Here is a 27,213-nt window from a genome sequence, read left to right as displayed (position 1 = left end):
GGTCCGGCCGAGCGCGCGCCCGGGGAAGTGCTGCGCGTTGGCGAGGCTGGCCCGCGGCCGCCGATGTCCCAGAGGTCGCGCGGCGTCCTGATGGACACCTTTTTTTTAGAGAAAGGATCGCGGGGCTTCTCACAGGCAGCGCTTGTGTTCTCTTCCAGAGAACCACTGGGGAAACCCCGAAGCTTTGCGTCGGAAGTGGCCCGCGGGGTCAGCCGGCACAGACAAGTTGTTGCTCCCCAAATTTTGCAGCTCCACTGCTGACCCAGATTCCAAAGGTACAAAGGTCATAGAATTAAATAGTAAAGCGGAACTTTTTAGGCAATGCCGGCCAGGTAACCTCCTTGGCATATCGCCAGCAACTCCAATAAAGAGATTGAAATCACTCTCCACAAGGGTGATGATCCGACAGGATTTATTCAGTCCCCCACCATGCAAGAATCGTGCGCTTTAAACAAACTGTCCTATTGTAAGAGCACATCAAGTATTTAAAATCAAAAGCTGATACACTGATTAAACACGTGATTTGGAGTTAGAGGACAAAGCGTTGCCCACCGCTGTTCCTCCCCTAAATTGGAGGGCAAACTCCAGCCTAGGCCCATAAATTTGATAGGTAAAAAGTAAGAAAGGTCTGAGAGCCCCATGACGAGATCCAGATGCCGGCGGGCTCTCTGAGAAGTGGCTTCACTTCCTGTCTAATCAGGACAAGTTTGGCAGTATATGTGGAAAAACAAGTCTTGCAGATGCTGCCCTCAAAGCGTTATGCTGCTGGCCTCCTTTGGAGTAGGAAGTCCACGCCTCTGAGTAAGTGCTGTGAGTAACATTTCCCACTTTATCTCGTCTCCAGTGGGACGCGGGCTGGTCTTCCCGACCTGCGCGTTGTATTACGCTCCTGATCTAAGCACCTGTTTAAAAATGGTTCCCCAAATTAGGTGGTGCCGCCTTACAGTGGTAATGACTGCACTTGTGAGTCAGTCACACCTTATTTTCACGAGCTTATTACCTCAACAAAGCATCAACAAAGGAAGAAAGGGTCCGGAACGCAGCAATTACACCTGTTAAATGGTTACCTTTTCCTCTCTAGACTGGGGCTGTCCAATTTGAACAGCCCTTACCACCTGCCTGTATTTACATTTCACTTTCAGTTAGCTAAAATAAGAGGCAATGAACATTTCAGTTTCTCAGTCATACTACTTACATTTCCAGGGCTGACAGCCACATGTACCTAGTGACTACGTTGGACAGTCCAGATACAGAGTGTTCCTATCATGACAAATGATGACAGATGCCACTTCTAACAGAACACCTGAAAGTAAGCAGTCTATAGACTTGATTCAATTGCTACACTTTCTTTTTCCTTCGGGGGGGGGGGATTTATTTTATTTTTTGAGACAGGGTTTCTCTGTGTAATCCTGGCTGTCTTGGATTTGTAGCCGGGCGTTGGTGGCCCATGCCTTTAATCCCAGCACTCGGGAGGCAGAGGCAGGCGGATCTCTGTGAGTTCGAGACCAGCCTGGTCTACAAGAGCTAGTTCCAGGACAGCCTCCAAAGCCACAGAGAAACCCAGTCTCAAAAAACCAAAAAAAAAAAAAAGAAAAAAAAAAAGAACTCACTTTGTAGACCAGGCTGGCCTCGAAACTCATGGAAATCTGCCTGCCTCGGGAGTGCTAGGGTTAAAGGCATGCCATCACCTCCCAGCTGTTACACAGGCTTTGTGATGGCAGTATAAGCCATCACACATACTCTGGTATGTGTGACACATTCTTGCTATGTAGACCAGGCTATCCTCAATCCAGAGATTCGCCTGCTGAAGTTTTGAAATGCTGAGATTACAAAGCATACAACCACCACATCTGGCCCTAAATTAATTCCATTCTTCTGAGAAGCAATGTATTTCATGGTGATACAATATTTCAAACCTACTCCTGGAATTTGTTTAACCTCTTGTTTTTGGGGTTTTTTTTGGTTTTTTTTTGGTTTTTTTTTTTTTCTTTCATGGCAAGATCTCACTATGCAGATCAGGCTAGCCTTCCTCCTGACTCAGGGAGTCCATTACAGCAGAGAGTCAGCAAACAGGGGGGAAATGAAAACTCCTCCTACTGATATGGGAGGATGGGGTTCAGGGAGAGCTTCCCTGACAAAATAAAAGGAAAAGGTCTTCTAGGTGAAAAAAATAACATGTAGAAACAAAGAACATGGAGCTAGCAGCCTTTCCCTGAGTATACCATGATGTGACATGGCCCAGGACAGCAGGTGTTGAACTCCTTTACAAAAGTGGGATTCAGTTAGCATTTTATATAAATCTCTGTTGTCTTCTGGGAAGATGGGTTTGGCAGTTAGGATATGGGGAACGGTGGTAAGGATTTAGTCTGTATCTACCACCATTGTGGGAAAGCAGGAGAAATATGCTGTGGCCCTGAAGTCAGATGGCACTAGACAGAAGGAAGCCAGGTTCAAATGAAACTGAGGAAGTGGTTCAGTAGGCTGGATGAGTGAGCAGTTGTGAGAGACCAGAGGGAAGTGAACCCAGCATGACTGTCAGGTTTGTGGCATCCTTGTGTAGACATTCCTTTGACCACAGTGGAGAACCGAGGAGAGGGAGCTTACCCTGGGAGGGGCCTCAGGAAGGACAATAAATGAGTTTAGTGAGACACAACCGTCAAGAACGATGTGTCAACTACAGGAGGGATTAATGAGCACCTGGATAGAGAGGCCTGGGAATCATCAATGAGTTGTGGAAATTGACGTCATGAGAAGGGATGAGCCTATTCAGACAAAATGTAGTTAGAGGCAAGGGTGGACCAAAGACAGTCCGGACCTGCCTATGGGAATGCCAGAGTATTATGAACTCTGCAGGACAGAGAGCAGAGCAAGCGTGAAAAGACAGAAGAAACTTTCTGGGGAAGAATAGTGAAAAAGTCATGGGAAGAGGGAGTTCTAGGAAGGGGAACGTATCCAATAACACAGAACTGTGAGGAAGTCAATCGTGAGCTGACTAGGCTTGCAAATGTAGCTCAGTTGATAGAGTGCTTAGCCAGTATGCACAAAGTCCTGAGTTTGAGCCCAGCACAACATAATCAATGTGGTGGTACACTCGGGAGGTGAGGGAGGACAGGAGAATTAGAAGTCCCCTCAGCTATAACGAGTTGAAGGCCAGCTTTGGGTATATGACATCATCTCAAAAAAAAAAAAAAAAAAAAACTGACTCTGAACTTAATTGCTTCATAAAGACCCAATGGTAATATTGGCCAAAGCTGTTCCATTACTTAGCTAAGGGTCTTTTTTCCAACCAGGGGAGATGGATACCATCTATGTTAAGTCCTACTTAAGGGAAAGCAGGTCTAGCATTAGTGATCTATGTCTATAATCCCAGCACTAATCTCCACAGGCAGGAGAATCTTGAGTTACAGGCCAGCCTCACCTTCCCCGGGAAGATCTGCCTCAATGAAAAAAAGCAAAACAAAACAAAAATATAAATATCAAAACATAAACAAGTCAGGCCTATAATGCAAAGGTGGGCTGTTCAAGGTCATGACCTGCCTGGACAATAGAGTTACTTCTAGGCTAGCTTGAGCAATTTTTTAAGACCCTATCTCAAAACGAAAAGTAAGAAAAGGACCAGGGATATAGTCCCACGGTAGGGTAGAAGGCATATGTGAGGCAGAGTTCAATCTCCAGTATAGACAACAACAGGTTAACTACAACATGAGAAAACTTTCATAGCAAGGAGAATAATGACAATGTTAACTGTCAATGAAAACAAACACAAGTTTTATCTAACCTGTGATAATAATTAGTAAAGCATAAAAATACATAAAAGAATCAGAAAGTGTACAGGGAAAACGTTTCAATGAAAGTATTGTGAATTGAATTTCCCTTTTAAAATTATAGTCAATGTTTGTTTTGTTTGTAAATTACAATGTATAAGGTTTCTGAAATAGATTAGTTGAAACAACTCAGTCTGCACACTCTGGAGGCAGAGCAGGTGGATCTCTCTGAGTTCCGGGATAGACTGGTCTACACAGTAGGTTCCAATCCAGCCATGGTACACAATAAGACTCTGTCTCAAACAAATACATAAAATAAGACAACTCAAACAAATGCATTTAGACAAACAACACATTTAGTCAGATTTCCTGCAGAATGCTATTTGCTCACCAGGCAGGAAACCAGGGCATAGTAGCTGAAGTAGGAGTGTCTCCAAATCAAGCTCTGCCTGAACTATGCAGCCAGTTCTAGAACAGCCTCACCAAAAACACAAGTGGGTAGGGCAGGACTAAATGCTTGCCTAGTATGATTAAGCAGCTATCCCATCCATTAAAGAAAAAAATTTAAGATTTCAGATCTCTATAGCGACATTCTCTTCCCCCACCTCATCCCTCCCCCGCAACAGAATATATTTAGATATATATGTATCTGTGTGTATATATTTGCAACATGGTTGCATAGTTTCTTCATTTGGGAGCAGTGTAAACTCACACAGAAAAGTCTCCCGGGTACTTTTTACACCTAAGGCAGACTGGAATCATACAGACCCAGCCCTCCTACAAGCATTTCTTAAATACCTACCTTATCCCCTAGGGTAGGTAGAGATAAAGACAGCATATAACAGGGAGTTGCCCACAGTACGATGAAGAGAAAGACAGACACACAAAAGATGACAACTGACAAGTCAAAAGAAGCCCCATGTGATCCCTGACAGTTCTCAAAAAAGAAGTGCCTCTCTTACCTTCCTGGTGGCCCTCCCTGCACCTCCTCATTCCAAACATCAGTCCTTAATAACCACCCTCCTGCCTTGCAGGACAGCTTCTACAACACCACTCCACCCCACTCCCCCAAAGCTACTTCAGGAGTAGGGGAGGGGGCACCTCAACTTCTGCTCAAATCCTTGTCCTCACAGTTGGTTCTTTCACCCTCAGAGATGGTAAAACTACTCTTGTTTTGTTCGTCTCTTTCCCTTGTGGGAAGTGGGGGATGGTGACTGGCTATCTAGCGTTCCAAATCCTACATTACTAAAGAACTGTTTACTTGAACTTGGAACTTCTAGTGCCACACATTCCTGCCCAACCTGTCCACCCTGATAGAATAATGATTTATTTCTCCCTTCCCATCTACCCTGTGATGGAGACAAGAGTCTGGAGCCTCACAAGCACATGCATACTAAACATGCAACGGACCACAGAGCTCCATCCTCAGGCCCTAACAACAGACTTGTGTGGTCCTAACTCAATCAACAGCAGAGATGAACGGAGATGGGCATGGCCCCAGCACAAGGAATCATGAGTATTTTATATTTCTGCAAATATGAGAAAGATACAATTATATGTATCAGAGATATCCATTATTTTACATGCTACCAAAAATTAAATAAAAATATAAAAATAGAGGTAGATAATCAAGAAAGTAAGTAAACTTAGAAATTATAGTCCGTGATAAATACCAGGCAAAAATCAAAGGAAGGGTGATGGTCTAATTCCCAAAGTCATAGTCATGCCATTATATCATTCATAATGGTCTACCTTCAGCAAAATATTAGAAGGTATATGGCTGGAAAATACTTGTTGGTTATATTTTAATTGATGTAGTCTGTTGTGATTTCACAGCTGTAAGAAAATATGATCAGTAGGATTTCAGCTTAGATGATATCATGATCATAACCAAAAAAAAAAAAAAACTCAAAAATTTTAAGATTTTATTTTTATTTACATGTGTGATGTTCTCCATCTGGGTCCTAGAATTCCAACCAGTTCATCAGGATTGCTGGCTAGATCCTTTACCAGATGAACTAACTCTCTCACTCGCCTAAGAAACTTTTAAAGATCATCTAAGACCTACCTAACAACTACCTCAAAAACTAAATATATATACTAGACACATACCCAAACAGAAGGTTACTTGGATGACTACCCAGAAGGAAGAATAATTTTAATGAAAATAATAGTAAACTATTTTACTTAAAACTAGTAAATAAAACTTTATTTGATGCTGATAGGAAAAAAAAAGAAAAACCTAAGCAAGGGTGGCATTTATAGCTCACTAGAAGTCTTGTATGAGGTCTATGGAGGCGATGGTGGCAGTGGTATGCAGAGGAGGGTGGGGCATGGGACCCACACAACCCAACAACCACAACCCACCATCACCACTACCACAACTAAATTTGAACAAAACAGCAAAAAAAAATGCTTCTTTAGCATGATGAAGAGTCCCCAAAAATATTATCAAAAGAGTAAAGAAAGGGATCCCCCATATACAAAGTTTTGCAGTAGTAAATTTCCAAAGATACTTTGGAAACTAATAAAAATCAAATGGAAAACATTATGAAAGTATCTTCTTCTTCTTTTTTTTTTTTTTTTTTTTTTTTTTTAGATTACATGTTTTTATTGTAGAAAGTCTCTCTCCTCAAAACCTACCTATTCACTGTCTCCCTGAACCCAGCCCCACTGTCTCCCTGGACCCAGCCCCATTGTCTCCCTGGACCAAGCCTCACTGTCTCTCTGGACCCAGCCCCGCTGTCTCCATGGACCCAGCCTCACTGTCCAGCATCCCTGTCTCCATGGACCCAGCCTCACTGTCTCCATGGACCCAGCCTCACTGTCTCCCTGGACGCAGCCTCACTGTCTTCCCTCCCATTCAATTCTCCCAGGGGCCAAGATGATCTTTTTATCAGGAAAATAAGATCATTACTTTTTGTGTTTAAACTCTTTCGAGGTCATCAAGCACTCAAAAGGTCACCAATCCAAACTAGATTTAAAAGTGGTACCCTTCGGGGATGGGGAGATGACTTGATAGGTAAAGTGCTTGCCACACAAGCATGAAGACAGGATTTCAGATCCCTAGTACCCACACAAATGACAGACATGTTTGGTGGCCCACATGTAATTCCAGCACAGCAGTGGAGAGAGGATCCCCTGGGCAAGCTGGCTAACCAAGCTGAATCAACAAGTTCTGAGCCCAACATGAAACATCTCAGTAAGTAAAGTAGATAATAGTCAAGGATGATACCTGACATCAACCTCTGCCCTACAAACACACACCTGCATACATACACATACAAATACACACACACACACACACACACACACACACACACACACACAATACAGACACATACATACCTGCATACATACACATGCAAATACACATACACATGATACATACACATCTGCATACATACACATACATACCTGTATATATACACACACACCTGTATACATATACATACACATGCAAATACACATACACACAAGCACACTCATGGACATGGGGGGGGGAGTAAGAGCCTCATAATGGGATGAATGGATTCGTTGCTATTTCCCTTCTCCCCCATCCCACAGTTTCCACACCTTTAGAAAATACTATACTAAGAAATGAAGTCTCAGCCGGGCGGTGGTGGTGCACGCCTATAATCCCAGCACTCGGGAGGCAGAGGCAGGCGGATCTCTGTGAGTTCAAGGCCAGCCTGGTCTCCAGAACGAGTGCCAGGATAGGCTCCAAAGCTACACAGAGAAACCCTGTCTCGAAAAACTAAAAAGAAAGAAATGAAGTCTCTTCCAGCCAGCAAAGGGTGAAGGTCTTCATCAAGAACTGAATCTGGAGGACTCAAGTGATGGCTCAGTGGTTATGAACACTGGTTGCTCTTCCAGAGGACAAGTCTCACAAGCTCACTGCCAGCAGTCACACTGGCTTTCTTTGTGGCTGTGGCCTCTGTCATTCCTGCCCTAGAGTCTTCACTGGCGCTCTTTTCCTGCTTAGGGTTTTTGTCTGTTTGTTTTGTTTTTTTCTTCCCTTTTCTTCTTTTGGTTTGTGTTTGGGGAACAAGGTCTTTGTAACCCAGACTGGTTTACAACTTGGGATCTTCCTTCCTCTGTCCCATGTTTACAGATGGGCATGAGCTTCCTGCTTAGATTCCTTTCTATGCCTGAAATAGGAAGCACCCACTTGAGTCGATACCAGGAAGCCATGCTCAGAGAAAAATCTAAGTTATAGATACAGCAAGGAAATGCAGTTCAAGAAACAAGCCTTTCAGGAACATAGGACCGGTATGAAAAGGCCCTGGGTGGTCTGGCTAGGGAAAGTTCAGTATCAGCAGTACAATAGGAAGGCTGGGGCCAAAGAAAGCAAGGGAGCTGATTATCCAAGTCTCCCTCTTTTGAACTTCATTGTTATCGCTGGCAATTCAGCATCATGAATGTTATTGCTGCGATGAAAGATGTTACTGTAAGTACAAAGTAGTTGGGCTCACAGGGATAACTTCTTGGCAAATGGTACCTTCCCACCGCCTTTTCCTCTGCCTGGCCAGGGCAAACATCCCCAGCCACAGCACCCTCTGCTTGGTGTTAAGGATAGGTAATATTTCTGAGTATGATGAGTTTAGTTGACCTCACAAGTGACCAAAGAATTGGCTCTGCAGTTCAGATTCAGCTTTGGTCTGGATGGTTTAGTCTGGGAATGAAGCCAGCAAGACTGCTCAGTGGGCAAGGCTTGCCCTGCTGCCAAGACGGACAACCTGAATTCCATCCCCAGGACATACATGGCAGGAAAGAACAGACTCCCCAAATTTGTCCTTTGACCACACATATGTGGCACATATATGTTCTCTCTCACACATACATACATACATACATGCATACATATTTTTAAATCCTCTTGGGAGGCCTGCAATGTTATTTGGGAGGAAATTTTAAGTTGGAAAGAAGCAGCAATAGTTCTATGTGGGCCCTGGCTTTTAGGAGACTTCCAGGGCAAAGCATCAGGTTTGTCCAGGCCATTGGCAGAGACCAAAATAGCACTCAGCTTTGTCAATAAGGTGATGGAACAAAGCTTGACCCAACTCCAGTGATGGTAGCTATGGTGGTTTGAATGAGAAGGGCTCCCATAGGCTTATGTGTTTAAATGCTTGGTCTCCAGCGGTAGAACTGTTAGGGAAGGATTAGGAGGTGTGGCCTTGTTGGAAGAAGTGTAACCCTGGGGTGGGCTGTGAGGTTTCAAAAGACTGGCATCACTCCTAGTTAGCCTGTGGATAAGGATGTAAACTCTCAGCTACTGCTCCTGTACCATGCCTGCCTGATACCACATTACCCACCACAATGGTCATAGTCTAAATCTCTTGAACCATACGCCACAAAAAAAAAAAAAAAAAAAAAAACTTCTGGGTTGCCTTGGTCATAATGGCTCTTTGCAGCAATAGAAAAGGAACTGACACAGGAGCCAAGAAGTGTGGCCTTACTTGGCAGGCCCTGCTGGGAGATGCTCTTTATATGAAGGACTACTTCCTCCCTGGCAAGGAGCAGGCAGGGCTGCACTTTGTGTTACCAGTGTTTAATAGGTCTCTCTTCAGGGACAAATGTTACCTGCTAGCTTCGTCCTGCAGAAAAGAAAGCAGAAACCCCAGTCAACAGATTAAATGTATGGTGTGTACCAAGAACTTCCGACACACTATATTAAGTCAACTAACATAAATCTTTTTAAAATTATTTTTATTTTATATGCACTGGTGTTTTGCCTACAAGTATGTCTGTGTGAGGGTTATGGTCCCCTGGAACTGGAGTCACAGACAGTTGTAAGCCACCATGTGGGTGGTGGGAATTGAACCTGGGTTCTCTGGAAGAGCCATCTCTCCAGCCCCCAATTAACATAACTCTTACAGCAACTCTAGACATTGGGTATCAGTGCCTCTGCTTTGCTTGTAAAGAAGCACACCTTTAATGCCTGAGTTCTAGAAGCAGAATCAGATGGATCTCTGTGAGCTCAAGACCAAACCGGTCTACATACCAAGTTCCACAACAGTCAGAACTATGTCTTGGTTACTTTTCTATTGCTATGAAGAGACACCACGACCAAGGTAGCTTATAAAAAGAAAATATTTAATTGGGGCTTGCTTACAGTTCCAGAGGGTTAGTCCATAACCATGACAGCAGGGAGCATGGCATCAGGCAGACATGGTGCTGCAGCAGTAATTAAGAATTTACATGGGCCAGAGACAGACAGACAGACAGGGCTTTTGAAACCTCAAAGTGGCATGAGGCACTGATTAAAACAGTGCTGGAGTGTGCACGCGCGCACACACACACACACACACACACACACACAAGATCCTAAGCCCACCAAGATTGAGTGAATGGGTGTGGTGATATTTTATGATCTAACAAATAAAGCTTGCCTGAAGATTAGAGTAAAAAACTAGCCACACTAGTGGCACACACCTTTAATCCCAGCAGCCACACTAGTTAGCCTTAGGGTCCAGGCAGTGGTACACACCTTTAATCCCAGCACTTGGGAGAGAGAGGCAGAAGGATCTCTTTTAGTTCAAGGCCACACTGAGCTACATGAAATTGAATCTGTCTAAAAGAGAGGCGGAGCTCACACAAAGGTGATCCCAGCACTTGTAGTCACATGCCTTCAATCCCAGCTCTAAGGAGGTGGAAACAGAAAGGGATTTGGCTGTGTAGACAGAGGAATATAAGGTGGGAGGAGACAGGAACTCAGGGCGGTCTGAGCAGCAGTTAGTTGAAGCAGTCTGAGGTTTGGTGGAGACAAAGGCAGTCTGAGGAGCAGTACAGTCTGGATATGCAGTCTGAGGACAGGATCACCCTTTCGGTCTGAGCATTGGTAGTGCTGGCCACGTTTCTTGTCTGATATTCAGCTTTAACCCCAACATCTGTTGCTGGGTTTTTATTATTAATAGCAACTAGAATTTGTGCAACAAGTGGGTCTGAGAAGAGTCCTATTTTTAAGCTTATGCTTCTATCATCACCAAGGTTTGGGGAATTCTGCTAAAGAGACATTGTTAGTATTCCCTGACATAAGACAGGAAGATCTCCATTTTGAGACAGTCTGGCTTCTTTGCCCAAGATAGCCTCAAAGTCCTGCTCTTAAAAAGATACTCCCCAGCTCATGCCATAGTGACATGCCTCTCCAACAAGGCCACACCTCCTAATCCTCCCAAAACAGATCCACCAACTAGGGACCAAGCATTCAAATACATGATCCTATGGGGCCATTCTCTTTCCAGTCACCACAGGACTGGAGGATAGTACCAAGACCTTGTCTTCTGTAGACCAAATACAACAGTTTGCAAATAATTTCTTTTCTAAAACACGTACAGGAGTGGGAACAATGTGATAAACACATGATCGATCCTATTTTGAAAGCTGAGGTTGGGGAGGATTTTTTTTTTTTTTTTTTTTTTTGGTTTTTTGAGACATTGTTTCTCTGTGTAGCTTTCCTATCCTGGCACTTGCTCTGGAGACCAGGCTGGCCTTGAACTCCCAGAGATCCGCCTGCCTCTGCCTCCTGAGTGCTGTTTTCTTTTTATAAGTTACCTTGGTCATAGTGTCTCTTCGAAGCAGTAGAAAAGTAACTAAAACAAGTGTGTTTACTTGAGTACACATACACTTAGATATCAGTTAATTACTACTTTTATGTACATAGTCAATGTTTAGTTACTCAAATCCTACAACAGATTACCAAAGGCAGTAAAATGAAATGGGGGTGGGGATGCAAGCCTACAATGCCAGCACTTTGGAGACTGAGGCAGGAAGGTAAGGTGTTTGAAGTCAGCCTGGGCTACATAAAGAGACTGTGTCCAAGTTCCAAGAGTGTCAGTGAAACATTTCTTAAAAGATCCAGTTTAAAAAAAAACAAAATAAGGTGGTGTGTGCCTTTAATCTCTGTGAGTTCGAGACCAGCCTCATCTACAAAAGCTAGTTCCAGGACAGCCTCCAAAGCCACGGAGAAATCCTTTCTTGAAAAACCCAAAAAAAAAAAAAAAAAAAAAGAAGAAGAAGCAAAATAAAAATAAACAAGCAAATAAATAAAACTTAGGCTTTGGGCTGGGAACCCAGCTCAGTGGTACAGCCCAGTAATAGGGAAAAGGAGTAATAAATGTCACTTCTGAGCCAAGTGCTCTAGGTCACTGGACGCGAATTCTCTACCCAGGTATCTCTGAATACAGAAACATGATACTGAGTCCAGAAGCTCTTTGTGACCTGTTGTGCTGAGTTCAATTCCCAGCACCCGCATGGCAGCTTACTACTGTCTGTAACTCCAGTTCCAAGTGATCTGATACCTTCACACTAATGCACATAAAATAAAGTCAAATAAATTTAAAAAAAAAAAGAATCTTAGAAGGCTGGACATAGTGCCCTACCTCTAATACTAAAGAGGCAGAGGCAGGTGGGACTTTAGCAATGAGAGAAGTAACTAATATTTATGAAAATATACAACAATTACTATTTACAATGCCACAAATACAAATATAAATGCTAAAATTTTAAAAAAACAAACTTCTAATATATCTGTGTATGCATTTATGTGTGTATAAGTGTCTATAAAGAATGGAGACTATACAACTTACAGATACACATGGCAATATAATACACAGCAATAGAAGACTAAGTGATTCTGTAACATTCAGGAACTTCTACTGTCATACTGGGTAGACAGTACAATGTGTAAAGTTTAATCCCCAAAACCCACGTAAGAAACACAGTGCATGGTGGTGAATACAAGTTATCCCAGCCCAGTTCAAGGCCAGTCTGGTCTATGCAGCGAATTCCAAGATAGTCAAGACTACACAGTCAGACCCTGCCTCAAAAACAACTGCCCCCCACACACACAAAAGAATTATTGGAATAGAAGTTTAGCGTAGTGGTGGCACATGTGTTTTTAGCATTTGGGAGGTCCTGAGTTCAATTACCACCACCACCCCAAAAATAAAAAAAAAATTATATTAAAAACCAAAAATATTACTGGGTGCTGGTGGCACATGCCTTTTATCCCAGCACTCAGAAGCCAGAGACAAGAGGAACTCTGTGAGTTCAAGCCCAGAGGGGTCTACAAAGTGAGTTCCAGGGCAGCTAAGGAAGGCTACACAAAGAAACTCTTGTCTCGAAGAAGGAAAAAAACAAACAAACAAAAAAAACCCACAAGAATGTTGCTTGACTATCTTTTCATAAAGCATAAATCATCAGTAAGAAGACACCCCAACACATCATTCTTTGTTTTTGTTGTTGTTGTTTTGTTTTTGTTTGTTTGGTTGGTTGGTTTTTCGAGACAGGGTTTCTCTGTGTAGCTTGGGAGCCTATCCTGGCACTTGCTCTGGAGACCAGGCTGGCCTCGAACTCACAGAGATCCACCTGCCTCTGCCTCCCGAGGGCTGGGACTAAAGACATGCGCCGCCACCACCTGGCTTACACATCATTCTTTTTTCTTTTTTCTTTTTTTTAAAGATTTATTTATTACATATACACTGTTCTACCTACATGCCAGAAGAGGGCACCAGATTGAATTGTAGATGGTTGTGAGCCATCATGTGGTTGCTGGAATTGAACTCAGGTCCTCTGGAAGAGCAGCCAGTGCTCTTAACCTCTGAGCCATCTCTCCAGCCCATTTTTAAAATTTTATGTTTATGGGTGCTTTATCAGCATGTGTGTGTGTGTGTGTGTGTGTGTGTGTGTGTGTGTACAGTGTGTTTGCCTGCTGCCACTGGAGGCCAGAAGAAAGCATCATAAACCCTGGAACTGGGGTTACAGATGGCAGTGAGCTACCATGTGGGTGCTGGGAATAAAATCTGAGTCCTGTGGAAGAGCAGCCAGTGCTCTTAACTGCTGGGCCATCTCTCTAGCCCATTACTGTATTTTTTTTTAAGATTTTATTTATTTATTATGTATACAACATTCTGCTTCCATGTATATCTACACACCAGAAGAGAGCACCAGATCTCATAACTGATGGTTGTGAGACACCATGTGGTTGCTGGGAATTGAACTCAGGACCTCTGGAAGACCAGCCGGTGCTCTTAACCTCTGAGTCATCTCTCCAGTCCCATTACTGTATTTTTATATAATTATAATATCTCATAATTTTCTACTTAAGTTGTTAGTATAGTCATAAACATTAGTATTATAATTCCTTAAATTATATTTAATTTACTTCCAGATTGACAGCTGCCACCCCTACAGTGGTCACCAGTGAGGGCACACATCATATCCTGGCCCCATGTAGACTTCTCTGAACTGCAGGCAAGCACTGATTCTTGGTAAATTACAGCTATGACAAGGCTGCCCTGTGTCCTCATGGCAGCAGGGTAAACAAAGCTGGCCTCAGACACCTGCCCTCTGCTGGGCCCTCTTGTCCCTGTCATCTACTTTTTGTGACCACATGGCAGCTGGGAAAGCCGACTCTTTTGTAAAAGGAAGTGTGTCCCATTTGCATCCTAATTTTATCACAAGTCCCATCTCTCTCCCTGCTTCTCCCAGTGTGTATTCGAGTGGAATACATGGTGATTGGGATGCCTGATTTGGGTGCCTCTGCCCCAGGATGTCTGGGAGAGCTTGCTTGGCAGTGTTCTCATGTTCTCAGAGGCTGACTGCACCAACTACTCCTACACTCCTGGCGTCAGCAAGGTGAGAGCCCTAAGAAAGGCATGGAAGAAGGCAAATCAAAGTCTTTCCTAACGAGGATGTACAGGTCAAAACATACAAATAAAACATTTTTTTCAGACAGGTCTCATTATGCACCCCTGGCTGGCCTTAGATTCACAGCAATCCCCCTCCTGTATGATGAGTTTGCAGCATGGGTCATCGCACTGACTTAAGTAATGAAAATTTTATTCAAGTTCCAGAGTGCATGTGACCTTTCCTGCCTCCCAAGCCATGACCTAGTTGTTTGCAAAGCAGTTTGGGACTCAGGAAAGATGTCTTGCAAAGGCTTCAACACAAGAGTTGAGAAAGGCACTCGGCAAAGTCAAATAGCATATCCAAGAGTATCTCTAAGAGAGGTAAGAAAATAAGGCAAACCCAAATGTGGGTCCCAGCTACTCAAGGGAGAGTCCTTGATCTGTGATTTGTTTGTTTGTTTGTTTTTCAAGACAGGGTTTCTTTGTGTAGCTTTGGAGCCTGTTCTGGAACTTGCTTCTGGACCAGGCTGGCTTTGAACTCACAGAGATCTGTCTGCCTCTAAAGGCATGTGCCACCAACGCCCAACATGTTTTGGTTTTCTTGAGACAAGCGTTTCTCTGTGTAACAGCCCTGGATGTCCTAGAACTCTGTAGACCAGGCTGGCCTGGAACTCAGTGCTGGGATTAAAGGTGTGAGTCACCACACCTGGCTGATTTGTGTTTTAACAAACTAGCCAAAGGGTGATGTCCAAGACATCACCATGTTCCTTGACATTTATATTTGAAGCACCAAATTCCAAAACCTGTATCTTGCCATTTTTACCAGGAACGAGTCTAACTATTATCCTGGCTGTCTATCTCCCTCATATCCTTTCTTTTCCCTGTCTGGTTTGCCATTAACAAATCAAAAAGCAGGAACTGTCTCTGGGAGCCTGGCTGCTGTGGGGAAGCCTTGCCAATCATAGTTAAAAAATCAGAACAAGCGCCAGGCGTTGGTGGCGCACGCCTTTAGTCCCAGCACTCGGGAGGCAGGCGGATCTCTGTGAGTTCGAGGCCAGCCTGGTCTCCAGAGCGAGTGCCAGGATAGGCTCCAAAGCTATACAGAGAAACTCTGTCTCAAAAAACAGAACAAAAAAAAAAAAAAACAGAACAAAAAAGGACTTCCCAGGAGGAACCGGCTAGAACCTGAAAGAACATTCTACAGCTCACAATGCTAGCTCAGACCCCTCAACCACAGTATGATTGTTTGTACACACACACACACACACACACACACACACACACACACACACACTTAGTGATGGTGCCAGGAGGTAGCATTTCAGGGGGGATTAGGTTATGGGGACTCTGCCCTCAAAACTAACTTTCTTATAAAAAGAGACTCCAAGCTGATTATGGCAGCACACACCAGTCAGTCTCAGCACTCAGGAGGCAGAAACAGGGAGACCACTAGCAGTTCAAGGCCAGCCTGTTCTACAACAGAGTTCCAGATCAGCCAAGAGTACACGATGAGGCCCTGTCTCAAAAAGCATAAAAGGTAGTGACATACTCCTTCAGTCCCAGTACTCAGGAGACAGAAGCAAGCAGATCTCAGTGAGTTTGAGATGATATAATGAGACCGCTGTTTCAAAAAACAAAACAAAACAAAAGCTCTCAATGAACAGTGAGAAGATGGCAAGTATGAGGAAGGGGTCTTTCATTGGATGCTAAATACACTGGTGACTTGATATTGGCTCTGTGGGTTGGAGTACTTACCTAACAAGACCCTGGGCTCTGTACACACACACACACACACACACACACACACACACACACACACACACACACACGTTGATGTTTTTAAAGTTACACAGCTCAAGTTCTGTAGTTTCAATATCTCAGAGGACTGAGACACTCTTTGCCATATTCCACCCCGTCCTTCCAATTGATTTGACTAAATTAGCAGGTCCCATCTAGAACTCTGATTTCAGAAATAAAGCACTTCTGCAGCCTGGATAAGCAAATTTCCTCGAATTTGAGACCTTTCAGGACTCTGTACAGAACATCCTAACAAACAAGCCCCATGGATTCAGTGGATGAGACCCACTCCCATTCAAGTGTGCCCATTGGGTCTAAATATAAAATGTCTACCAGTTTCAGGCATTAAAGACCAGGTCTCTAGATTTGAGAGCTACTAGAAGCTTCAGGAGGTAGGGCCTGGCTGCAGGAAGTTGGTGATGGGACATGTCCTTGTGACCGAATCATGTCTTGTGTCCTTCCTATCTCTTTTGCTTCCCAGCTGCTGTGAAGTGAGTGGCCTCTGTGCCATGATGCACTGCTTCACCACAGACCCAGAAACACGGAGCACGATAACCAGGGACTAAAAACTCTGAATATGTAAGCCAAAATCAGTTTCTTTCTCTTCTTTAGTTGTTTATGTCATACAACCAAAAATTTGACTAAAACAATTTCAAGCAACCAGACTCCAAGAAAAGCCTAGCAATGTGCCTGGTCCTGGCTGACTTTGCCTTGAATCTGAGGCTCACAGGCGTTAGACCTGTATCTAAAGCCATACAATAAGAAAGTCACAGCCTGGGCCCTGAACAGCCTCCTGTAATTCAGGAATATGCAGTTGCCACACTACTCAACTATAGTTCCCCAAACAAGCAGGAGATGACAGCTAAAGCAGATAGAATTATGAACCAAGTACATGAAGAAAAGTCCAAGTCCATCCGGCCAGCCACAGACGGGCTACATCAGAGGCTAAACCCTAAGTCCAACCCCATCCAGGCCAGCCACAGACGGGCTACATCAGAGGCTAAACCCAAACTAAGGATTAATACACCCAAGCATCTGTCGAAATAAAGCCTAATACCTTGTAAATCTTGTCTAATTCATCCTTAAAAGTGAGTCCGTAACAGTAATGCTCGCTCTGAGCTCCTCACTAAAACTGAGTACAAAATCCATCTGTAGACGCCAATGTGCTCTTTTTTTAGTAGACTAACAAGTACCTCCCACTATTACATAATTTTGCCATATCAATGATGACGAACTACATGTGTGACCTATCAAAATGCTCTCCAACTTCAGACACCAGGCACACCAAGTGCTACTCCCACCAGCTATGGGTTTATTTTGGACCACAAGAGATCTACACATATATGCTTCAGCCAAGAAAACACAGTGCCCAACCTTGGCAAAATGCAACAAGTACTCCTCATGGCTAAGCCATCTCTCCTCCTCTTTGGCTTTTTAAGCAAGAATGGAGATTGAGCCTAAGGCCTGAGCTATGTCTACAGCCCAAATACGATACTTCAGTTCTTCACTCAGTAAATAAAATATTACCATCAAATTTCTCTAGAAAGCATACATAAACAAACTGGCAACCTTGAAAATAGTGACCTTATCTTTATCGACGATGTGAAATGACGTCAAATTTTTGGGGTGAGCCATTGACTAGGTTAATAAGACACAAGTAAGCAAGTACCTGGGAGAACAGGCTATAGGTGGACGCCGGTCTGTGATCCGATGGATGCTTGAGCCTGGTGCTGCAGCCTGGGTGCCAGTCCCACTCACAGGGAGAGGACAGTAAGGCAGCGCTCCGCACCCTGGAGGAGATAGTATGGTTACTAAGTGCTCACCCTCAGCCTGATGAGAACTGGGGGAAACAGTGACATTCGAAATATCATAGCTCACCCCATAGTATGGCTTTTAAATATGCACAGACTTACACAGCAGGCTGTATAAGTAACACACTTCACAACACCTATTATCCCCCCCAAAGAAACCCAACATCCACTGACAATCACTCCCCAGACCCACATTTCTCTCCCTGCTCTCTAACTCTAGGCAATTACCAACCTAACCTCATTTGTTTCTAGAGATTTACCTATTTTTTTGTAAGTCATTTCTTTAATTTTTTTTTATTTTGTGTGTATGAGCTTCTTGTTTGCATGTATGTCTGGGTACCATGTGTATCCAGTATCTTTAGGGATCAGAAGAGTGTGTTGGAGCCCCTGGAACTAGAATTATGGGCAGTTGTGAGCCACCATGCAAGTGCTGGGAATTAAATCCAGGTCCTCTGCAAGAGCAACAAGTGTTTTTAATTGCTGAGCTGTCTCTCCAGTCTCCTGGGATTACCTATTTTGTGTATTTCAGGCAAATGTCCATTACAATAGTGGCAGCTATATGGCAGCTTCTTTTTTATTTAACATTCTATATTTGAGGTTCCTCCTTAGCATATATCAGAAATATATATATATATATATTTGTCTCTGTTGTTTAAAGTGCTCTTGCAGAGGACCCAGGTTTGGTTTCCAATACCCACACAGCAGTTTACAGTCCACCGTAACTCCACTTCCAGAGTTTGGAGTTTTTTCAATTATTTACATGCATGTGTGTGTGCCTGTGCATGAAAGAGCCCTTGGAGGCCAGAAAAGGATATTGGATCCCCTGGAACTAGAGTTACAGGAGGTTGCAAGGGTCCCTTCCTGGGTGCTGGGAACTAGGTGCCAATCCTCTGCAAGAGCAGTATGCGCCCTTTATCATCTACCTATCGTCTATCGTTATCTCTATCCTATCATGTGTCATCTATCTATCATCTACCTTCCTATCATCTATCTATCTATCTATCTATCTATCTATCTATCTATCTATCTATTTTTTGGTTTTTTGTTCTGTTTTGGGTTTTTTTTGTGTGTTCAGTTTTTTTGTTTCTGGAGACAGGGTTTCTCTGTGGCTTTGGAGGCTGTCCTGGAACTAGCTCTTGTAAGACCAGGCTGGTCTCAACTCACAGAGATCCACCTGCCTCTGCCTTCCGAGTGCTGGGACTAAAGGCATACGCCACCACCGCCCAGCTCTATCTGGCTTTTTGCTTTTTGAGACAGGGTTTGGTTTTTCTCTGTGTAACCCTTTCCTGGACCTCTGTCTGTAGACCAGGCTGGCTTTGAACTCAGAGATCCACCTGCCTCTGCCTCCTGACTGCTGGGATTAAAAGCATGCACCACCGCTGCCTGGCACAGTATGAACTCATAACCATTTGCCGGGTCTCCAGCCCTCAATACTCCATTGCTTCTAACAGCCATGAATGAAATAACATTCCACTGTATGGACATACCTCCATCCATTCATCTACTTATCAACTGATAGGCATTGGGCTAGGCCCAGCCTACCTGAGGAAAATTTCAGAGAATTTACTTTCTGTGTATAGGGGAAAAAACTTAGCAGGTGAGAAAACAACTGATAAACAGAGAAAATCTTTCCCGATTTAACACAGGGTCTCAATCTGTAGCGGAGCCTGGTCTCAAACTGAACCCTATTTCTCCCCATCAAGTGCAGATGTGTCTCTCAGGTCTGGAAAGAAATTTTCAATATGGTAAAATGTACATAAAATTTAGTATATTAAAGCGAACAAAGAGAAAGCACTTTAAACCACAAAAGGATTTCCTCTGCATGGTTTCAGGGAAACTGGCTTATATCTTTGTGTTACTGACCTGACCACTATCTTCACAAGAGAAAGGTTTTCTTTTTATTGCTCTGTTCAAGAACATTTAACCCTCCACATTGCTGACCACTACCACAAGGGGGCGAGCTCAAACCTGGGCTGTGCGGGCTGCGCTGAGGCAGTCCCAGGGAATCCTGCAGTGGGAGGAAGAATGTGCCCTCTCGCCACTTCTGGGACCCACTTCTTGTGTTTGTGGCACAAAAAAAAAAAAAAAAAAAAACCGACTGTCTGCGTTAAACCCTCACCTTCCCACACCGCCACACCAGAAGAAATAAGGGACGGTATCGACTTTATTTGTTCAGGCAAGAGGCCCATTTCCCCTCTCCAAGGATCAGCAGGAAATGTAGGCTGAGGCTAACCCAAGGTCATCTGGACTTCCTACAAAGCAAGCAGCAGATCGAGCCCAGCCCATTCGTAGTTTCTATTATTACTTCCAAAGATAAATAAACGGCAAACAAATCAAGATGTGCTTTTTACGCCTTTGGCCTAAATGTGGGATTTTTCTGCAGGTATCAGATCTAAACAGTTTCTTTTATTGAAATAGCTTGCTTTTTAATGTAGTTTTTTGTGTGTTTATAACTTCCTATTACATAGGGTTTTTTTGTTTTGTTTTTTGTTTTTTGTTTTTTTGTTTTTTTTTTTTTTTTGGTTCATGTAGTTCAGGTTGGCCTCAGATTTACTCTGTAGCTTTTATAATAAATGATTCTCCTGCTTCTACTCCCCCGGTGCTGAGGTTATAGGCACAACAACAGCATGCCCAGTTCTTGCAGAATGCTCAAGGGAAATTTTCTCTCACAGAAGTACAGCCAACAATCTACCTTCCTGCCACTGAGATCTTGAACAGCTTCTGGAAGAGGAGGAATTGGGATAAAAAGCCATCAAGATAATCCAAATGTTCCAGGATTCAAGATAGACAGCAAGCACAACAGAAAGTGTGTCTCCGGATGCTGCTACCTGTGTGGTCCATGTGCCAAACCGGAAGCATCATCTGGCCCCTCAGCATGTATCATCTGTGAGTGTGTTGGAAATGCAGTTCAAGGTGAAAGGAGTAGTGATACAGTTATATTTTAATTTGGAGAGATGGCTCAGTGGTTAAGAGCACTGGCTGCTCTTCCAGAGGATCCAGTTTGACTCCCAGCCCCCCCCCCCCATGCTGCTCACAGCCCTCTGTAACTCCACCTCAAGGGAATCTAACAACATCCTCTTCCAGCCTCGGTGAGCACCAGGCATGCCATGTGATACGCAGATATACACACAGCAAAACACCATACACATAAACATAACACAGGCAAACCTGTGAGTTCAAGGACATCTTTGTCTACAGAGTGAGTTCCAGGACAGCCAGAACTATGCAGGAAAACTGTCTTAGAGAGAGAGAGAGAGAGAGAGAGAGAGAGAGAGAGAGAGAGAGAGAGAGAGAGATGAATTTGATAGCACTCCAGTAAAGCTATAATTGATTAAAAAGAAAACAACAAAATAAATCTTTTTTGAAAAGGTTGCCAGATGTGATAGTCCATGCCTTATTCCAGAACTCAATAGGCCAAGGGAGACAGATACCTATGAGTTGAGGCTAGCCTCAACTACATAATTAGTTCTTAGCCAGTATGCATGGAAGAACCCTGTCTCAAAAACAAAAAAGCAAACAACAATAACAACAAAAGTCAGTTCAATCATTACAGTGTGACCTCTCCATTCGTTACTTTCAGGAGAAAAACAGTAATGATATAATAATAAATAGTAATGTCTCCAAATTCTATCACAGACCTAAGACTCACCAAACAAAAAACTCTGTCTCATTAAAAAAACAAAAAAACAACTCCTTTTACAGACAGGAAAAAAAAATCTATCTCAACCAAATGTCTACACAACAGTGAGATTGGCATTTGCAGCTCGGTCACTGAATTTAGAAGAGCTGTCCTGTGCATGGCGGGATATGGTCTTTTCCAATGAATGCCAGCACCAACCTTGAATTCTAATTTAAAAAAAAAAAAAAATGCCCCCAAGACATTACAAAATGTCCCCTGGGAGTAGAGAGCAAAATTTTCTTCCTCCTCCTACACTGAAAAGCACAGGCTTTCCTGACTCTAGGGATTCTCTCAGGGACATGGAACTATAAATAATCCACTCATTTTTCTATATTTTCTACATCTTCCATAATGAATATATCCTGAAGCCAGTATTTATAATTTTTAAAAAGAAATTCCACGTATTAAAGATGCCTCACACTGGCTGGTGACTACTGCTGTGTAACTCATGCAGCTTAAAAATAAAATTCAGGCCATGAAAATACTGTTTATCCTGCAGGCAGGCTCCTTAAACAACTGCTTTTCATTGTGCAAAGAAACAAAAGGAGGACCTTAGAAATGTTTGCACTGAGACCCACGAACCTGGGGAAAAAAAAACAAAACCAAAAACTAAACTTTCTCCAGCATGGCAAATCAGTGGGCTTGACAAAGAATGGTGATGGGAAAACTGTTTGAGGCCAAATATCTCTGGAATATAGTCACACACACACACACACACACACACACACACACACACACACACACACACCAGTGCTAATATAGTCACACACACACACACACCAGTGCTAGGCGTGGCCCTCGGCATCCTGCTGGTCAAGTGCTGTAATACAGAGAGAGCTACAGCCCACAACTGCTGACATGAACCACAATGAAGAACATTTGCACTGTACAAAACAGACAGAAAGAAGGGTATATATGAAATTGTCTTTATCCATAAGCAAAACAGGACTGGGGAGATGGCCCGGCAACCTGAGTTCAAATCCCCTGAACCCATGTAAAAGTGGAAGGGGAGAACATACTCTTGAGGGTTGTCTTCTGATCTCTATGCATATGCTATGGCATGGATGCCACCAACACACAGAAACACACACACACACACACACACACACACACACACACACACACACACACACTGAAAATCTAAATAGTAAAAGTGTGTTCTTAACATGCCATTACTTCATCTTCTCAGATGCTCAGAGTCCTGCTTTTTGGTAGTTTAAAATCTGTTTGAGAGCGCTATATGCACCAAGGAAGAAAGAAAAAACATTCTTAACGATGAATTTCACACTGGATCTCCATGAAAGAGAGGCCCTTTTTCTCTCTCAGGTCCCCCAAACAGCCAAAACTTGTTTCCATTATTAGGAAAGAAGCTTGGGCCTCCTCTGCTTACCCAGGATGCTGCCAAAGGTTTACATGTCTCCGGCTCTCAGGTAGAAGCTCTCTTTTGTTAAGTGGGGTAATGCCCACCGCTGCTTCCAGAATAGCTATGTATTTCTTGTACCTCATCTTGTCTCTCTCAGTACACGGTCCCGTAAATCTTGGTCACTATTCGCCTAGAACAACTCGATTAACACTTGCTCTATTTGATGCTACTGCTCCTTTCTTTCCAGCACTCTGTGTCTCCTTAGCTGGACCTGTCCAATCAGAGGGTGTAGGGGGATGCCAAGCCAGGGATGAAAAGAGGTCTTTCAGATCTCACAAAGAGCTCTGCATACAGCACTAACAGAAATGATCTGCAGGGATGAGGGTGGCTTTAAACACAGCATCTGATGTACACTCCCCGATTAATCCACACATAAATCTTTGGGGCCACTAATCCTTCACGCACTAATGGTGTAGGAAGTGATTGATCTCGGGGACCTGGTAGTAACTGGTCAAAATCTACTTGCCTTTGGATGTATTAAAATCAGAAACAGATTTGCTCTTTCTGCAAATCCCTCCTGGAAAGCTGTACTTTGGCAAATGAGGAAGGCATTCCCGCTGCCATTTTAGAGCAATGCACCTCTGCTGTGAACTAGTTACTTGAGCCATCAGCAAAGTCTAATTAATTAGAAACAATTTTGGTTGGTGGGCTGGTTTTTTTTCTTAATTGAGTGACTATTTTCATCTTTTCCTTTTCAAAAAAACAAACGTATATTAATTGTATAAAATAATGTGTTTCATCATGGTATTTTCATACTGTTTCTTTTATGATGATTTAAGGACCTTCCTCACTCTCCACTCGCTCACATGGTAAAGTGGACCCCATTCAACCTGGTGGTCCATGGATGTACCCTTATGGAGTGTGGTACACATGATTCAGGTTAGATCATCAGTTGCTTTCTGAGACGAATATGACTTTAAAGGAGGAATTCTAAGACTGGGGAAATAGCTCAGAGGTTAACAGAACTTCTTGCTCTTGCAGAGGACCTGGAACTGGGTCTCAGTATCCACATGGTGGCTCACAACCATCCATAACTCCAATTCCAGAGGACCTGATACATTCTTGTAATCTCCATGAGCATCAAGCACATGTGTGGTCCACATACATACAAGTAAGCGAAGAGTCATACATATAAAAGAAAATAAGTCTCTCTTAAAGAAAATTAACATAAAACAAAGTTTTTAAAAAAGAGGAATGCCTTCTTGCACTGGAGTCAGTAACCAAGGCTGGCTGGTAGACAATACTGTTAGCACTCCTCATATCCTGCCTCATCATGATAGCTCTTCACAAGATGCTGAGAAAAATAGCACCGAAAGAAATGTTATCCTTTGGGCTTCTAGATTCAGCTATGTTTAAAGCAACTGCCATCCCAGGAGATTCTATTAGACTTTTGTTAGAGCTAGCAAGCTGACTTTCATGATCTTGAATTTTAGTTGTGTCCTGTCACTCTGAACGAGCTGACTCACGCACTCCTCCCTCAATATCTTCAAGTTGTGGGTCCCTCCCCACAACATAAAATGTACTGCATAACATATAGGAACCATGCTGTCCTTGTCTATGCAAATTATACAGAGGGAAAGTAATTCCCCGGAGTGATGGGGAATTTCCTTCTGTGTATATTTATCTTATTGGTTGTTGAAAAAAAGTACTGTTGACCAATGAAGAAGCAAGTTAGGCAGGAGTAGGAGAGAAGGAGGATTCTGGGAAAGGTAGAAGTCAGAGTCACCATGTGAGACCGGGAAGACAGGATGCTTGCCGCTGGCTTCCTCTAAGATAAGTCTTTTAAAATATATAGATTATGGTTAAGGTTGATAATTAAGACTGAGCTAACGAATAAGAAATCCTATTCATTGGCCAGCAGCATTGTAAACTAATATAAATCTCTGTGTATTACTTAGGACCTTAACATGGCAGTGAGTGGAACTCAGGAGGAGCTCGGGCGGCTTGAAGTAAAGATTTGTCGCTACAGAGGAGTCACTGCATAGCAATTAGGATCAGCATGGATGTCCAGAATGCGTTCCAGGCCTCCTAATCCCCACTCTTGAACTCCACTTTATAAATGTTCTCTGCTCAACAGCAGGTCCTAGAATCAGACTCTCTCTCTCTCTGTCTTTCTGTGTTTGTCTCTCTGCGTCTCTCTCTGTGTCTCTGTCTCTGTCTCTCTGTCTCTCTCCCTGAATGCCTCAAATTATTTGGGATTCAGTAAGATAACATTAAACTGTTTATCTCTTATTCTTTGTCCTGACAGTGTGACCAAATACCTGACAAGAACCAACCTGAAAGAGGAGAGGTTAATTCTGGCTCATGGTTCAGAGACTAGAGTTCATCATGGCAATGGAGATGTGGTGGCTTACAGAAAACAGACAGAGGGAAAGACAGTAGTCAACTGTCTTTCCTCTTTCCCGATTCTTGCTTCAATCCTGGACCCTAGTCCATGGGTTGATGCTGTCCACATTGAGGGAGAATTTGCCTCCTTAGTTAAGCCTCTCTGGAAACACCATCACCAACACACCCAAAGGTGTGCCTCCTTAATACAATCAAGCTGGCAACTGGAATTTATCATTTCCTCACGTTTCCTTAAAATTGTGAGTGTTTATGGATTATTAAATGAAAAGTTCAGTGCCAGATATGGGATTCCTCCTTATGAATTAGTGATCAGGGAGGCTCCAAAAGTTCCTCAAAGCAACAAACGCTAGTACCATTTCTGTTGGTTGCCTACCATAACTAGATGGAAAGACCCTACTGCTGAAGACACAACACATTCTGTTGCAGGGCACAGAGAAATCAAGCTAGCACTGACTTCTAGCAAGATTCTATAGTGCTAGAAGGTGATATGCAGGCTGCTGGGGGAAGCAGGGTATCAACAGAATTACCCAGCAGTGAACTGTCAACACTACAAAACTGACCTGTCAGGCAAGTGTGCCCACTGGTGCAATAATGGCATGAGAGTTATGGAAGTAACCAACTGCTTTCTGACTGATTTGAGAGCTGCTCCACAGGAGGAAATCCATGCCTGCTACCATAAACCTGATCAAGGGCTCCTGAATCAAGAGGTTATAGGCTCTGGGGTTCAAATATGTTTGCACCTGTAAACTAATGCTGGTCCTGACTCTGGTCAGAGAAGCTTCTTTTTACATTGGGTAGAAGTCAAAACAAACACTCATTCCTGGTCAAAGAGTTGAGAATAAGTGACTGCTGAGTATTCAGCCTTAAATGGACCAACTATATCAAACCCCTTACCCCACTTAGGCTCCGGGAATGCTGAAAATAGAGTATGCAAATAATGTTAGAGCCAGAGGGTGAGGAAGAACACTATCCTCTGGCTATGACTTAACTGTTGCACTCATGACTCATGACAGCTATGATTACCCACACAAGATAAACCAATAATATCGGTCAGCATTTCAGGAGGTAGTACTAATTTGACCCCAAAGGTTACAGAGAAAAAGAAGTAAAGGTGGCAGGAGCTTTGTTGGGGGGTGTCTGAAGGGGGTTGAATCAGGAGAGTTAGGGGTGCATAAGGTCAAGAGACAATGTACATATGCATAAAACTGTCAAAGAATCTTAAAAAGATAGTCAAAATGTGAGTGCTTATGATTTTATATATTCACAATATTTGCCCTGAGAAATATATAGTGTTTTTTTTTTCTTTTCCAAGACAAGGTTTCTCTGTGTAGCTCTGGCTGTCCTGGGACTCATTTTGTAGACCAGGCTAGCCTCAAACTCACAGAGATCTTCATGCCTCTGCCTCCTAGTGTTGGGATTAAAGGCGTGCGCCACCCCATTCTCCCATTTCTAAGATGAGAAGATTGAGGAGATACAAGATATGATTTCTGCTAACAACTATAATAGACCAAAAGCTCATTTCACTTTATCTGATTAAGCAATTAACATCATCTAACCACAATACAGTGCAGAAAAACAAGGGACAAAGCTTTTGGTACTGAAATAGTCCACTTCCAGTGTTCCTGAATGTTACTCCCACTGGTTGTTTTGCAAACAATTAGTGCCAGTTAGTCACAAGAATTCTATTGTAGGATGAACTTGAATTTGGCTGGCTACAGCTGCCGCCCCTGAGAAAAATTTCCATGCAGCCCGCATTTAATCA

General features: G+C 43.2%; 1 protein-coding gene and 1 long non-coding RNA gene across 7 annotated transcripts in view; one reads left to right on the top strand and one right to left on the bottom strand.

Moving 5' to 3' along the window:
- LOC107976993 (tight junction protein ZO-2) overlaps positions 1–27,213 on the bottom strand; it is a 121,658-nt gene that overhangs the window by 76,019 nt on the left and 18,426 nt on the right. For 2 of the 3 annotated variants that reach the window (XM_027406501.1, XM_027406504.1), the window contains exon 1: positions 17,862–17,982. The exons of the other annotated variant lie outside the window; for it this stretch is intronic. The gene's annotated coding sequence lies outside the window, so the exon portion shown is untranslated. Of the gene's footprint in view, positions 1–17,861; positions 17,983–27,213 lie in introns of those variants that run through there. 3 annotated transcript variants of the gene reach the window in all.
- On the top strand, positions 7–25,337 carry LOC118238077. Of its 4 annotated transcripts, XR_004769012.1 has the most exons (8): positions 7–801; positions 1,204–1,309; positions 16,674–16,771; positions 20,676–20,889; positions 23,045–23,112; positions 23,885–23,984; positions 24,087–24,216; positions 25,004–25,337. It is a non-coding gene; the product is annotated as an uncharacterized LOC118238077 (long non-coding RNA). The 4 variants fall into 4 exon arrangements; XR_004769014.1 differs by having other exon boundaries at positions 7–275; positions 23,885–24,216; XR_004769011.1 differs by having other exon boundaries at positions 23,885–24,216.

Source organism: Cricetulus griseus, chromosome 3, assembly GCF_003668045.3.
Source record: "Cricetulus griseus strain 17A/GY chromosome 3, alternate assembly CriGri-PICRH-1.0, whole genome shotgun sequence".
NCBI lineage: Eukaryota > Metazoa > Chordata > Mammalia > Rodentia > Cricetidae > Cricetulus > Cricetulus griseus.
The sequence above is the reverse complement of the archived record's forward strand: the minus strand, read 5'-3'. Positions and strand labels throughout refer to the sequence as shown.